Genomic DNA, 9,949 nt, shown 5'->3' on the forward strand with positions numbered 1-9,949 from the left:
ATGTCGAAAAAGATGCGTGGTGTGATGCTCACAGCACCTGGTATTCCCAAGCGGTCTCCCAATCAGGTACTAACCAGACCGAACCATGCTTGGCTTCTGAGATCGGACAAGATCGGGCCTTTTCAGGGTGGTATGGCCGTGAGCGGTACTGCTCATGCAGATGGACACCCATGAAATGTCGAAAAAGATGCGAGGTATGATGCTCACAGCACCTGGTATTCCCAAGCGGTCTCCCAATCAGGTACTAAACAGGCCGAACCATGCTTGGCTGCCGAGATCGGACGAGATCGGACGAGATCGGGCCTTATCAGGGTTGTATGGCCGTGAGCGGTACTGCACTAGCAGATGGACACCCATGAAATGTCGAAAAAGATGCGGGGTATGATGCTCACAGCACCTGGTATTCCCAAGCGGTCTCCCAATCAGGTACTAACCAGGCCGAACCATGCTTGGCTGTCGAGATCAGACGAGATCGGGCGAGGTCGGGCCTTATCAGGGTGGTATGGCCGTGAGCGGTACTGCTCTTGCAGATGGACACCCATGGAATGTCGAAAAAGATGCGGGGTATGATGCTCACAGCACCTGGTATTCCCAAGCGGTCTCCCAATCAGGTACTAAACAGGCCGAACAATGCTTGGCTTCCGAGATCGGACGAGATCGGGCCTTTTCAGGGTGGTATGGCCGTGAGCGGGACTGCACTAGCAGATGGACACCCATGAAATGTCGAAAAAGATGCGGGGTATGATGCTCACAGCACCTGGTATTCCCAAGCGGTCTCCCAATCAGGTACTAACCAGGCCGAACCATGCTTGGCTTCCGAGATCGGGCGAGATCGGGCCTTTTCAGGGTGGTATGGCCGTGAGCGGTACTGCATTAGCAGATGGACACCCATGAAATGTCGAAAAAGATGCGGGGTATGATGCTCACAGCACCTGGTATTCCGAAGCGGTCTCCCAATCAGGTACTAAACAGGCCGAACCATGCTTGGCTGCCGAGATCGGACGAGATCGGGCCTTTTCAGGGTGGTATGGCCGTGAGCGGTACTGCACTAGCAGATGGACACCCATGAAATGTCGAAAAAGATGCGGGGTATGATGCTCACAGCACCTGGTATTTCCAAGCGGTCTCCTAATCAGGTACTAACCAGGCCGAACCATGCTTGGCTTCCGAGATCGGACGAGATCGGGCCTTTTCAGGGTGGTATGGCCGTGACCGGTACTGTACTAGCAGATGGACACCCATGAAATGTCGAAAAAGATGCGGGGTATGATGCTCACAGCACCTGGTATTCCCAAGCGGTCTCCCAATCAGGTACTAACCAGGCCGAACCATGCTTGGCTTCCGAGATCGGACGAGATTGGGCCTTTTCAGGGTGGTATGGCCGTGAGCAGTACTGCTCTTGCAGATGGACACCCATGAAATGTCGAAAAAGATGCTGGGTATGATGCTCACAGCACCTGGTATTCCCAAGCGGTCTCCCAATCAGGTACTAACCAGGCCGAACCATGCTTGGCTGCCGAGATCGGACGAGATCGGGCCTTTTCAGGGTGGTATGGCCGTGAGCGGTACTGCACTAGCAGATGGACACCCATGAAATGTCGAAAAAGATGCGGGGTATGATGCTCACAGCACCTGGTATTCCCAAGCGGTCTCCCAATTAGGTACTAACCAGGCCGATCCATGTTTGGCTTCCGAGATCGGACGAGATCGGACGAGATCGGGCCTTTTCAGGGTGGTTTGGCCGTGAGCGGTACTGCACTAGCAGATGGACACCCATGAAATGTCGAAAAAGATGCGGGGTATGATGCTCACAGCACCTGGTATTCCCAAGCGGTCTCCCAATCAGGTACTTACCAGGCCGTACCATGCTTGGCTTCCGAGATCGGAGGAGATTGGGCCTTCTCAGGGTGGTATGGCCGTGAGCGGTACTACTCTCGCAGATGGACACCCATGAAATGTCGAAAAAGATGCGGGGCAAGATGCTCACAGCACCTGGTAATCCCAAGCGGTCTCCCAATCAGGTACTAAACAGGCAGAACCCTGCTTGGCTGCCGAGATCGGACGAGATCGGGCGAGATCGGGCCTTATCAGGGTGGTATGGCCGTGAGCGGTACTGCTCTTGCAGATGGACACCCATGAAATGTCGAAAAAGGTGCGGGGTATGATGCTCACAGCACCTGGTATTCCCAAGCGGTCTCCCAATCAGGTACTAACCAGGCCGAACCATGCTTGGCTGCCGAGATCGGACGAGATCGGGCCTTTTCAGGGTGGTATGGCCGTGGGCGGTACTGCACTAGCAGATGGACACCCATGAAATGTCGAAAAAGATGCGGGGTATGATGCACACAGCACCTGGTATTCCCAAGCGGTCTCCCAATCAGGTACTAAACAGGCCGAACCATGCTTGGCTTCCGAGATCGGGCGAGATCGGGCCTTTTCAGGGTGGTATGGCCGTGAGCGGTACTGCAATAGCAGATGGACACCCATGAAATGTCGAAAAAGATGCGGGGTATGATGCTCACAGCACCTGGTATTCCCAAGCGGTCTCCCAATCAGGTACTAACCAGGCCGAACCATGCTTGGCTTCCGAGATCGGATGAGATCGGGCCTTTTCAGGGTGGTATGGCCGTGGGCGATACTGATCTTGCAGATGGACACCCATGAAATGTCGAAAAAGATGCGGGGTATGATGCTCACAGCACCTGGTATTCCCAAGCGGTCTCCCAATCAGGTACTAACCAGGCCGAACCATGCTTGGCTTCCGAGATCGGACGAGATCGGGCCTTTTCAGGGTGGTATGGCCGTGAGCGGTCCTGCGCCAGCAGATGGACACCCATGAAATGTCGAAAAAGATGCGGGGTATGATGCTCACAGCACCTGGTATTCCCAAGCGGTCTCCCAATCAGGTACTAACCAGGCCGAACCATGCTTGGCTGCCGAGATCGGACGAGATCGGGCGAGATCGGGCCTTATCAGGGTGGTATGGCCGTGAACGGTACTGCTCTTGCAGATGGACACCCATGAAATGTCGAAAAAGATGCGGGGTCTGATGCTCACAGCACCTGGTATTCCCAAGCGGTCTCCCAATCAGGTACTAAACAGGCGGAACAATGTTTGGCTTCCGAGATCGGACGAGATCGGGCCTTTTCAGGGTGGTATGGCCGTGAGCGGTACTGCACTAGCAGATGGACACCCATGAAATGTCGAAAAAGATGCGGGGTATGATGCTCACAGCATCTGGTATTCCCAAGCGGTCTCCCAATTAGGTACTAACCAGGCCGATCCATGTTTGGCTTCCGAGATCGGACGAGATCGGACGAGATCGGGCCTTTTCAGGGTGGTATGGCCGTGAGCGGAACTGCACTAGCAGATGGACACCCATGAAATGTCGAAAAAGATGCGGGGTATGATGCTCACAGCACCTGGTATTCCCAAGCGGTCTCCCAATCAGGTACTTACCAGGCCGTACCATGCTTGGCTTCCGAGATCGGAGGAGATTGGGCCTTTTCAGGGTGGTATGGCCGTGAGCGGTACTACTCTCGCAGATGGACACCCATGAAATGTCGAAAAAGATGCGGGGCAAGATGCTCACAGCACCTGGTAATCCCAAGCGGTCTCCCAATCAGGTACTAAACAGGCAGAACCCTGCTTGGCTGCCGAGATCGGACGAGATCGGGCGAGATCGGGCCTTATCAGGGTGGTATGGCCGTGAGCGGTACTGCTCTTGCAGATGGACACCCATGAAATGTCGAAAAAGGTGCGGGGTATGATGCTCACAGCACCTGGTATTCCCAAGCGGTCTCCCAATCAGGTACTAACCAGGCCGAACCATGCTTGGCTGCCGAGATCGGACGAGATCGGGCCTTTTCAGGGTGGTATGGCCGTGGGCGGTACTGCACAAGCAGATGGACACCCATGAAATGTCGAAAAAGATGCGGGGTATGATGCACACAGCACCTGGTATTCCCAAGCGGTCTCCCAATCAGGTACTAAACAGGCCGAACCATGCTTGGCTTCCGAGATCGGGCGAGATCGGGCCTTTTCAGGGTGGTATGGCCGTGAGCGGTACTGCACTAGCAGATGGACACCCATGAAATGTCGAAAAAGATGCTGGGTATGATGCTCACAGCACCTGGTATTCCCAAGCGGTCTCCCAATCAGGTACTAACCAGGCCGAACCATGCTTGGCTGCCGAGATCGGACGAGATCGGGCCTTTTCAGGGTGGTATGGCCGTGAGCGGTACTGCACTAGCAGATGGACACCCATGAAATGTCGAAAAAGATGCGGGGTATGATGCTCACAGCACCTGGTATTCCCAAGCGGTCTCCCAATTAGGTACTAACCAGGCCGATCCATGTTTGGCTTCCGAGATCGGACGAGATCGGACGAGATCGGGCCTTTTCAGGGTGGTATGGCCGTGAGCGGTACTGCACTAGCAGATGGACACCCATGAAATGTCGAAAAAGATGCGGGGTATGATGCTCACAGCACCTGGTATTCCCAAGCGGTCTCCCAATCAGGTACTAACCAGGCCGGACCATGCTTGGCTACCAAGATCGGGCGAAATCGGGCCTTTTCAGGGTGGTATGGCCGTGAGCGGTACTGCTTTTGCAGATGGACACCCATGAAATGTCGAAAAAGATGCGGGGTATGATGCTCACAGCACCTGGTATTCCCAAGCGGTCTCCCAATCAGGTACTTACCAGGCCGAACCATGTTTGGCTTCCGAGATCGGAGGAGATTGGGCCTTTTCAGGGTGGTATGGCCGTGAGCGGTACTACTCTTGCAGATGGACACCCATGAAATGTCGAAAAAGATGCGGGGCAAGATGCTCACAGCACCTGGTAATCCCAAGCGGTCTCCCAATCAGGTACTAAACAGGCAGAACCCTGCTTGGCTGCCGAGATCGGACGAGATCGGGCGAGATCGGGCCTTATCAGGGTGGTATGGCCGTGAGCGGTACTGCTCTTGCAGATGGACACCCATGAAATGTCGAAAAAGGTGCGGGGTATGATGCTCACAGCACCTGGTATTCCCAAGCGGTCTCCCAATCAGGTACTAACCAGGCCGAACCATGCTTGGCTGCCGAGATCGGACGAGATCGGGCGAGATCGGGCCTTTTCAGGGTGGTATGGCGGTGAGCGGTACTGCTCTTGCAGATGGACACCCATGAAATGTCGAAAAAGATGCGGGGTATGATGCTCACAGCACCTGGTATTCCCAAGCGGTCTCCCAATCAGGTACTAACCAGGCCGGACCATGCTTGGCTTCCGAGATCGGACGAGATCAGGCCTTTTCAGGGTGGTATGGCCGTGAGCGGTACTGCATTAGCAGATGGACACCCATGAAATGTCGAAAAAGATGCGGGGTATGATGCTCACAGCACCTGGTATTCCCAAGCGGTCTCCCAATCAGGTACTAAACAGGCCGAACCATGCTTGGCTGCCGAGATCGGACGAGATCGGGCCTTTTCAGGGTGGTATGGCCGTGAGCGGTACTGCACTAGCAGATGGACACCCATGAAATGTCGAAAAAGATGCGTGGTGTGATGCTCACAGCACCTGGTATTCCCAAGCGGTCTCCCAATCAGGTACTAACCAGACCGAACCATGCTTGGCTTCTGAGATCGGACAAGATCGGGCCTTTTCAGGGTGGTATGGCCGTGAGCGGTACTGCTCATGCAGATGGACACCCATGAAATGTCGAAAAAGATGCGAGGTATGATGCTCACAGCACCTGGTATTCCCAAGCGGTCTCCCAATCAGGTACTAAACAGGCCGAACCATGCTTGGCTGCCGAGATCGGACGAGATCGGACGAGATCGGGCCTTATCAGGGTTGTATGGCCGTGAGCGGTACTGCACTAGCAGATGGACACCCATGAAATGTCGAAAAAGATGCGGGGTATGATGCTCACAGCACCTGGTATTCCCAAGCAGTCTCCCAATCAGGTACTAACCAGGCCGAACCATGCTTGGCCTCCAAGATCGGACGAGATCGGGCCTTTACAGGGTGGTATGGCCGTGAGCGGTACTGCTCTTGCAGATGGACACCCATGAAATGTCGAAAAAGATGCGGGGTATGATGCTCACAGCACCTGGTATTCCCAAGCGGTCTCCCAATCAGGTACTAACCAGGCCGAACCATGCTTGGCTGCCGAGATCAGACGAGATCGGGCGAGGTTGGGCCTTATCAGGGTGGTATGACCGTGAGCGGTACTGCTCTTGCAGATGGACACCCATGGAATGTCGAAAAAGATGCGGGGTATGATGCTCACAGCACCTGGTATTCCCAAGCGGTCTCCCAATCAGGTACTAAACAGGCCGAACCATGCTTGGCTTCCGAGATCGGACGAGATCGGGCCTTTTCAGGGTGGTATGGCCGTGAGCGGGACTGCACTAGCAGATGGACACCCATGAAATGTCGAAAAAGATGCGGGGTATGATGCTCACAGCACCTGGTATTCCCAAGCGGTCTCCCAATCAGGTACTAACCAGGCCGAACCATGCTTGGCTTCCGAGATCGGGCGAGATCGGGCCTTTTCAGGGTGGTATGGCCGTGAGCGGTACTGCATTAGCAGATGGACACCCATGAAATGTCGAAAAAGATGCGGGGTATGATGCTCACAGCACCTGGTATTCCGAAGCGGTCTCCCAATCAGGTACTAAACAGGCCGAACCATGCTTGGCTGCCGAGATCGGACGAGATCGGGCCTTTTCAGGGTGGTATGGCCGTGAGCGGTACTGCACTAGCAGATGGACACCCATGAAATGTCGAAAAAGATGCGGGGTATGATGCTCACAGCACCTGGTATTTCCAAGCGGTCTCCTAATCAGGTACTAACCAGGCCGAACCATGCTTGGCTTCCGAGATCGGACGAGATCGGGCCTTTTCAGGGTGGTATGGCCGTGACCGGTACTGTACTAGCAGATGGACACCCATGAAATGTCGAAAAAGATGCGGGGTATGATGCTCACAGCACCTGGTATTCCCAAGCGGTCTCCCAATCAGGTACTAACCAGGCCGAACCATGCTTGGCTTCCGAGATCGGACGAGATTGGGCCTTTTCAGGGTGGTATGGCCGTGAGCAGTACTGCTCTTGCAGATGGACACCCATGAAATGTCGAAAAAGATGCTGGGTATGATGCTCACAGCACCTGGTATTCCCAAGCGGTCTCCCAATCAGGTACTAACCAGGCCGAACCATGCTTGGCTGCCGAGATCGGACGAGATCGGGCCTTTTCAGGGTGGTATGGCCGTGAGCGGTACTGCACTAGCAGATGGACACCCATGAAATGTCGAAAAAGATGCGGGGTATGATGCTCACAGCACCTGGTATTCCCAAGCGGTCTCCCAATTAGGTACTAACCAGGCCGATCCATGTTTGGCTTCCGAGATCGGACGAGATCGGACGAGATCGGGCCTTTTCAGGGTGGTATGGCCGTGAGCGGTACTGCACTAGCAGATGGACACCCATGAAATGTCGAAAAAGATGCGGGGTATGATGCTCACAGCACCTGGTATTCCCAAGCGGTCTCCCAATCAGGTACTTACCAGGCCGTACCATGCTTGGCTTCCGAGATCGGAGGAGATTGGGCCTTCTCAGGGTGGTATGGCCGTGAGCGGTACTACTCTCGCAGATGGACACCCATGAAATGTCGAAAAAGATGCGGGGCAAGATGCTCACAGCACCTGGTAATCCCAAGCGGTCTCCCAATCAGGTACTAAACAGGCAGAACCCTGCTTGGCTGCCGAGATCGGACGAGATCGGGCGAGATCGGGCCTTATCAGGGTGGTATGGCCGTGAGCGGTACTGCTCTTGCAGATGGACACCCATGAAATGTCGAAAAAGGTGCGGGGTATGATGCTCACAGCACCTGGTATTCCCAAGCGGTCTCCCAATCAGGTACTAACCAGGCCGAACCATGCTTGGCTGCCGAGATCGGACGAGATCGGGCCTTTTCAGGGTGGTATGGCCGTGGGCGGTACTGCACTAGCAGATGGACACCCATGAAATGTCGAAAAAGATGCGGGGTATGATGCACACAGCACATGGTATTCCCAAGCGGTCTCCCAATCAGGTACTAAACAGGCCGAACCATGCTTGGCTTCCGAGATCGGGCGAGATCGGGCCTTTTCAGGGTGGTATGGCCGTGAGCGGTACTGCACTAGCAGATGGACACCCATGAAATGTCGAAAAAGATGCGGGGTATGATGCTCACAGCACCTGGTATTCCCAAGCGGTCTCCCAATCAGGTACTAACCAGGCCGAACCATGCTTGGCTTCCTAGATCGGACGAGATCGGGCCTTTTCAGGGTGGTATGGCCGTGAGCGGTACTGCTCTTGCAGATGGACACCCATGAAATGTCGAAAAAGATGCGGGGTATGATGCTCACAGCAACTGGTATTCCCAAGCGGTCTCCCAATCAGGTACTAACCAGGCCGAACCATGCTTGGCTTCCGAGATCGGACGAGATCGGGCCTTTTCAGGGTGGTATGGCCGTGGGCGATACTGATCTTGCAGATGGACACCCATGAAATGTCGAAAAAGATGCGGGGTATGATGCTCACAGCACCTGGTATTCCCAAGCGGTCTCCCAATCAGGTACTAACCAGGCCGAACCATGCTTGGCTTCCGAGATCGGACGAGATCGGGCCTTTTCAGGGTGGTATGGCCGTGAGCGGTCCTGCGCCAGCAGATGGACACCCATGAAATGTCGAAAAAGATGCGGGGTATGATGCTCACAGCACCTGGTATTCCCAAGCGGTCTCCCAATCAGGTACTAACCAGGCCGAACCATGCTTGGCTGCCGAGATCGGACGAGATCGGGCGAGATCGGGCCTTATCAGGGTGGTATGGCCGTGAACGGTACTGCTCTTGCAGATGGACACCCATGAAATGTCGAAAAAGATGCGGGGTCTGATGCTCACAGCACCTGGTATTCCCAAGCGGTCTCCCAATCAGGTACTAAACAGGCCGAACAATGTTTGGCTTCCGAGATCGGACGAGATCGGGCCTTTTCAGGGTGGTATGGCCGTGAGCGGTACTGCACTAGCAGATGGACACCCATGAAATGTCGAAAAAGATGCGGGGTATGATGCTCACAGCATCTGGTATTCCCAAGCGGTCTCCCAATTAGGTACTAACCAGGCCGATCCATGTTTGGCTTCCGAGATCGGACGAGATCGGACGAGATCGGGCCTTTTCAGGGTGGTATGGCCGTGAGCGGAACTGCACTAGCAGATGGACACCCATGAAATGTCGAAAAAGATGCGGGGTATGATGCTCACAGCACCTGGTATTCCCAAGCGGTCTCCCAATCAGGTACTTACCAGGCCGTACCATGCTTGGCTTCCGAGATCGGAGGAGATTGGGCCTTTTCAGGGTGGTATGGCCGTGAGCGGTACTACTCTCGCAGATGGACACCCATGAAATGTCGAAAAAGATGCGGGGCAAGATGCTCACAGCACCTGGTAATCCCAAGCGGTCTCCCAATCAGGTACTAAACAGGCAGAACCCTGCTTGGCTGCCGAGATCGGACGAGATCGGGCGAGATCGGGCCTTATCAGGGTGGTATGGCCGTGAGCGGTACTGCTCTTGCAGATGGACACCCATGAAATGTCGAAAAAGGTGCGGGGTATGATGCTCACAGCACCTGGTATTCCCAAGCGGTCTCCCAATCAGGTACTAACCAGGCCGAACCATGCTTGGCTGCCGAGATCGGACGAGATCGGGCCTTTTCAGGGTGGTATGGCCGTGGGCGGTACTGCACAAGCAGATGGACACCCATGAAATGTCGAAAAAGATGCGGGGTATGATGCACACAGCACCTGGTATTCCCAAGCGGTCTCCCAATCAGGTACTAAACAGGCCGAACCATGCTTGGCTTCCGAGATCGGGCGAGATCGGGCCTTTTCAGGGTGGTATGGCCGTGAGCGGTACTGCAC

General features: G+C 54.8%; 56 pseudogenes; all 56 read right to left on the bottom strand.

The window, feature by feature from the left end:
- Positions 1 to 25: 25 nt before the first annotated feature.
- LOC144183391 (5S ribosomal RNA) lies at positions 26 to 144 on the bottom strand (annotated as a pseudogene).
- Positions 145 to 200: 56 nt separating this feature from the next.
- On the bottom strand, positions 201 to 329 carry LOC144184873 (5S ribosomal RNA; annotated as a pseudogene).
- A 56-nt stretch (positions 330 to 385) lies between these two features.
- Positions 386 to 514, bottom strand: LOC144185080 (5S ribosomal RNA; annotated as a pseudogene).
- A 56-nt stretch (positions 515 to 570) lies between these two features.
- LOC144190461 (5S ribosomal RNA) lies at positions 571 to 689 on the bottom strand (annotated as a pseudogene).
- A 56-nt stretch (positions 690 to 745) lies between these two features.
- Positions 746 to 864, bottom strand: LOC144188468 (5S ribosomal RNA; annotated as a pseudogene).
- Positions 865 to 920: 56 nt separating this feature from the next.
- LOC144190857 (5S ribosomal RNA) lies at positions 921 to 1,039 on the bottom strand (annotated as a pseudogene).
- A 56-nt stretch (positions 1,040 to 1,095) lies between these two features.
- Positions 1,096 to 1,214, bottom strand: LOC144183292 (5S ribosomal RNA; annotated as a pseudogene).
- Positions 1,215 to 1,270: 56 nt separating this feature from the next.
- Positions 1,271 to 1,389, bottom strand: LOC144189563 (5S ribosomal RNA; annotated as a pseudogene).
- A 56-nt stretch (positions 1,390 to 1,445) lies between these two features.
- LOC144186243 (5S ribosomal RNA) lies at positions 1,446 to 1,564 on the bottom strand (annotated as a pseudogene).
- Positions 1,565 to 1,620: 56 nt separating this feature from the next.
- LOC144185955 (5S ribosomal RNA) lies at positions 1,621 to 1,749 on the bottom strand (annotated as a pseudogene).
- Positions 1,750 to 1,805: 56 nt separating this feature from the next.
- On the bottom strand, positions 1,806 to 1,924 carry LOC144183164 (5S ribosomal RNA; annotated as a pseudogene).
- Positions 1,925 to 1,980: 56 nt separating this feature from the next.
- Positions 1,981 to 2,109, bottom strand: LOC144187020 (5S ribosomal RNA; annotated as a pseudogene).
- Positions 2,110 to 2,165: 56 nt separating this feature from the next.
- Positions 2,166 to 2,284, bottom strand: LOC144189528 (5S ribosomal RNA; annotated as a pseudogene).
- Positions 2,285 to 2,340: 56 nt separating this feature from the next.
- LOC144181768 (5S ribosomal RNA) lies at positions 2,341 to 2,459 on the bottom strand (annotated as a pseudogene).
- Positions 2,460 to 2,515: 56 nt separating this feature from the next.
- LOC144187387 (5S ribosomal RNA) lies at positions 2,516 to 2,634 on the bottom strand (annotated as a pseudogene).
- Positions 2,635 to 2,690: 56 nt separating this feature from the next.
- LOC144190201 (5S ribosomal RNA) lies at positions 2,691 to 2,809 on the bottom strand (annotated as a pseudogene).
- A 56-nt stretch (positions 2,810 to 2,865) lies between these two features.
- Positions 2,866 to 2,994, bottom strand: LOC144183838 (5S ribosomal RNA; annotated as a pseudogene).
- A 56-nt stretch (positions 2,995 to 3,050) lies between these two features.
- On the bottom strand, positions 3,051 to 3,169 carry LOC144185112 (5S ribosomal RNA; annotated as a pseudogene).
- Positions 3,170 to 3,225: 56 nt separating this feature from the next.
- On the bottom strand, positions 3,226 to 3,354 carry LOC144186746 (5S ribosomal RNA; annotated as a pseudogene).
- Positions 3,355 to 3,410: 56 nt separating this feature from the next.
- Positions 3,411 to 3,529, bottom strand: LOC144181731 (5S ribosomal RNA; annotated as a pseudogene).
- A 56-nt stretch (positions 3,530 to 3,585) lies between these two features.
- Positions 3,586 to 3,714, bottom strand: LOC144187022 (5S ribosomal RNA; annotated as a pseudogene).
- A 56-nt stretch (positions 3,715 to 3,770) lies between these two features.
- On the bottom strand, positions 3,771 to 3,889 carry LOC144189530 (5S ribosomal RNA; annotated as a pseudogene).
- Positions 3,890 to 3,945: 56 nt separating this feature from the next.
- On the bottom strand, positions 3,946 to 4,064 carry LOC144181769 (5S ribosomal RNA; annotated as a pseudogene).
- Positions 4,065 to 4,120: 56 nt separating this feature from the next.
- On the bottom strand, positions 4,121 to 4,239 carry LOC144186255 (5S ribosomal RNA; annotated as a pseudogene).
- A 56-nt stretch (positions 4,240 to 4,295) lies between these two features.
- On the bottom strand, positions 4,296 to 4,424 carry LOC144184638 (5S ribosomal RNA; annotated as a pseudogene).
- A 56-nt stretch (positions 4,425 to 4,480) lies between these two features.
- Positions 4,481 to 4,599, bottom strand: LOC144184315 (5S ribosomal RNA; annotated as a pseudogene).
- Positions 4,600 to 4,655: 56 nt separating this feature from the next.
- On the bottom strand, positions 4,656 to 4,774 carry LOC144182470 (5S ribosomal RNA; annotated as a pseudogene).
- A 56-nt stretch (positions 4,775 to 4,830) lies between these two features.
- Positions 4,831 to 4,959, bottom strand: LOC144187023 (5S ribosomal RNA; annotated as a pseudogene).
- Positions 4,960 to 5,015: 56 nt separating this feature from the next.
- On the bottom strand, positions 5,016 to 5,144 carry LOC144184907 (5S ribosomal RNA; annotated as a pseudogene).
- Positions 5,145 to 5,200: 56 nt separating this feature from the next.
- LOC144188301 (5S ribosomal RNA) lies at positions 5,201 to 5,319 on the bottom strand (annotated as a pseudogene).
- Positions 5,320 to 5,375: 56 nt separating this feature from the next.
- LOC144188769 (5S ribosomal RNA) lies at positions 5,376 to 5,494 on the bottom strand (annotated as a pseudogene).
- Positions 5,495 to 5,550: 56 nt separating this feature from the next.
- LOC144183392 (5S ribosomal RNA) lies at positions 5,551 to 5,669 on the bottom strand (annotated as a pseudogene).
- A 56-nt stretch (positions 5,670 to 5,725) lies between these two features.
- LOC144184874 (5S ribosomal RNA) lies at positions 5,726 to 5,854 on the bottom strand (annotated as a pseudogene).
- A 56-nt stretch (positions 5,855 to 5,910) lies between these two features.
- Positions 5,911 to 6,029, bottom strand: LOC144183031 (5S ribosomal RNA; annotated as a pseudogene).
- A 56-nt stretch (positions 6,030 to 6,085) lies between these two features.
- On the bottom strand, positions 6,086 to 6,214 carry LOC144183981 (5S ribosomal RNA; annotated as a pseudogene).
- A 56-nt stretch (positions 6,215 to 6,270) lies between these two features.
- On the bottom strand, positions 6,271 to 6,389 carry LOC144187576 (5S ribosomal RNA; annotated as a pseudogene).
- Positions 6,390 to 6,445: 56 nt separating this feature from the next.
- Positions 6,446 to 6,564, bottom strand: LOC144188469 (5S ribosomal RNA; annotated as a pseudogene).
- Positions 6,565 to 6,620: 56 nt separating this feature from the next.
- On the bottom strand, positions 6,621 to 6,739 carry LOC144190858 (5S ribosomal RNA; annotated as a pseudogene).
- A 56-nt stretch (positions 6,740 to 6,795) lies between these two features.
- On the bottom strand, positions 6,796 to 6,914 carry LOC144183293 (5S ribosomal RNA; annotated as a pseudogene).
- A 56-nt stretch (positions 6,915 to 6,970) lies between these two features.
- LOC144189564 (5S ribosomal RNA) lies at positions 6,971 to 7,089 on the bottom strand (annotated as a pseudogene).
- Positions 7,090 to 7,145: 56 nt separating this feature from the next.
- LOC144186267 (5S ribosomal RNA) lies at positions 7,146 to 7,264 on the bottom strand (annotated as a pseudogene).
- Positions 7,265 to 7,320: 56 nt separating this feature from the next.
- On the bottom strand, positions 7,321 to 7,449 carry LOC144184639 (5S ribosomal RNA; annotated as a pseudogene).
- A 56-nt stretch (positions 7,450 to 7,505) lies between these two features.
- On the bottom strand, positions 7,506 to 7,624 carry LOC144183166 (5S ribosomal RNA; annotated as a pseudogene).
- Positions 7,625 to 7,680: 56 nt separating this feature from the next.
- Positions 7,681 to 7,809, bottom strand: LOC144187024 (5S ribosomal RNA; annotated as a pseudogene).
- A 56-nt stretch (positions 7,810 to 7,865) lies between these two features.
- LOC144189531 (5S ribosomal RNA) lies at positions 7,866 to 7,984 on the bottom strand (annotated as a pseudogene).
- A 56-nt stretch (positions 7,985 to 8,040) lies between these two features.
- Positions 8,041 to 8,159, bottom strand: LOC144184796 (5S ribosomal RNA; annotated as a pseudogene).
- Positions 8,160 to 8,215: 56 nt separating this feature from the next.
- On the bottom strand, positions 8,216 to 8,334 carry LOC144190191 (5S ribosomal RNA; annotated as a pseudogene).
- A 56-nt stretch (positions 8,335 to 8,390) lies between these two features.
- On the bottom strand, positions 8,391 to 8,509 carry LOC144181809 (5S ribosomal RNA; annotated as a pseudogene).
- A 56-nt stretch (positions 8,510 to 8,565) lies between these two features.
- LOC144190214 (5S ribosomal RNA) lies at positions 8,566 to 8,684 on the bottom strand (annotated as a pseudogene).
- Positions 8,685 to 8,740: 56 nt separating this feature from the next.
- LOC144183839 (5S ribosomal RNA) lies at positions 8,741 to 8,869 on the bottom strand (annotated as a pseudogene).
- A 56-nt stretch (positions 8,870 to 8,925) lies between these two features.
- Positions 8,926 to 9,044, bottom strand: LOC144191564 (5S ribosomal RNA; annotated as a pseudogene).
- Positions 9,045 to 9,100: 56 nt separating this feature from the next.
- On the bottom strand, positions 9,101 to 9,229 carry LOC144186747 (5S ribosomal RNA; annotated as a pseudogene).
- A 56-nt stretch (positions 9,230 to 9,285) lies between these two features.
- Positions 9,286 to 9,404, bottom strand: LOC144181732 (5S ribosomal RNA; annotated as a pseudogene).
- Positions 9,405 to 9,460: 56 nt separating this feature from the next.
- LOC144187025 (5S ribosomal RNA) lies at positions 9,461 to 9,589 on the bottom strand (annotated as a pseudogene).
- A 56-nt stretch (positions 9,590 to 9,645) lies between these two features.
- On the bottom strand, positions 9,646 to 9,764 carry LOC144189532 (5S ribosomal RNA; annotated as a pseudogene).
- A 56-nt stretch (positions 9,765 to 9,820) lies between these two features.
- On the bottom strand, positions 9,821 to 9,939 carry LOC144181770 (5S ribosomal RNA; annotated as a pseudogene).
- Positions 9,940 to 9,949: the final 10 nt, after the last annotated feature.

The sequence above is a fragment of the Stigmatopora nigra genome, unplaced genomic scaffold, assembly GCF_051989575.1.
Source record: "Stigmatopora nigra isolate UIUO_SnigA unplaced genomic scaffold, RoL_Snig_1.1 HiC_scaffold_24, whole genome shotgun sequence".
NCBI classification, from domain to species: domain Eukaryota; kingdom Metazoa; phylum Chordata; class Actinopteri; order Syngnathiformes; family Syngnathidae; genus Stigmatopora; species Stigmatopora nigra.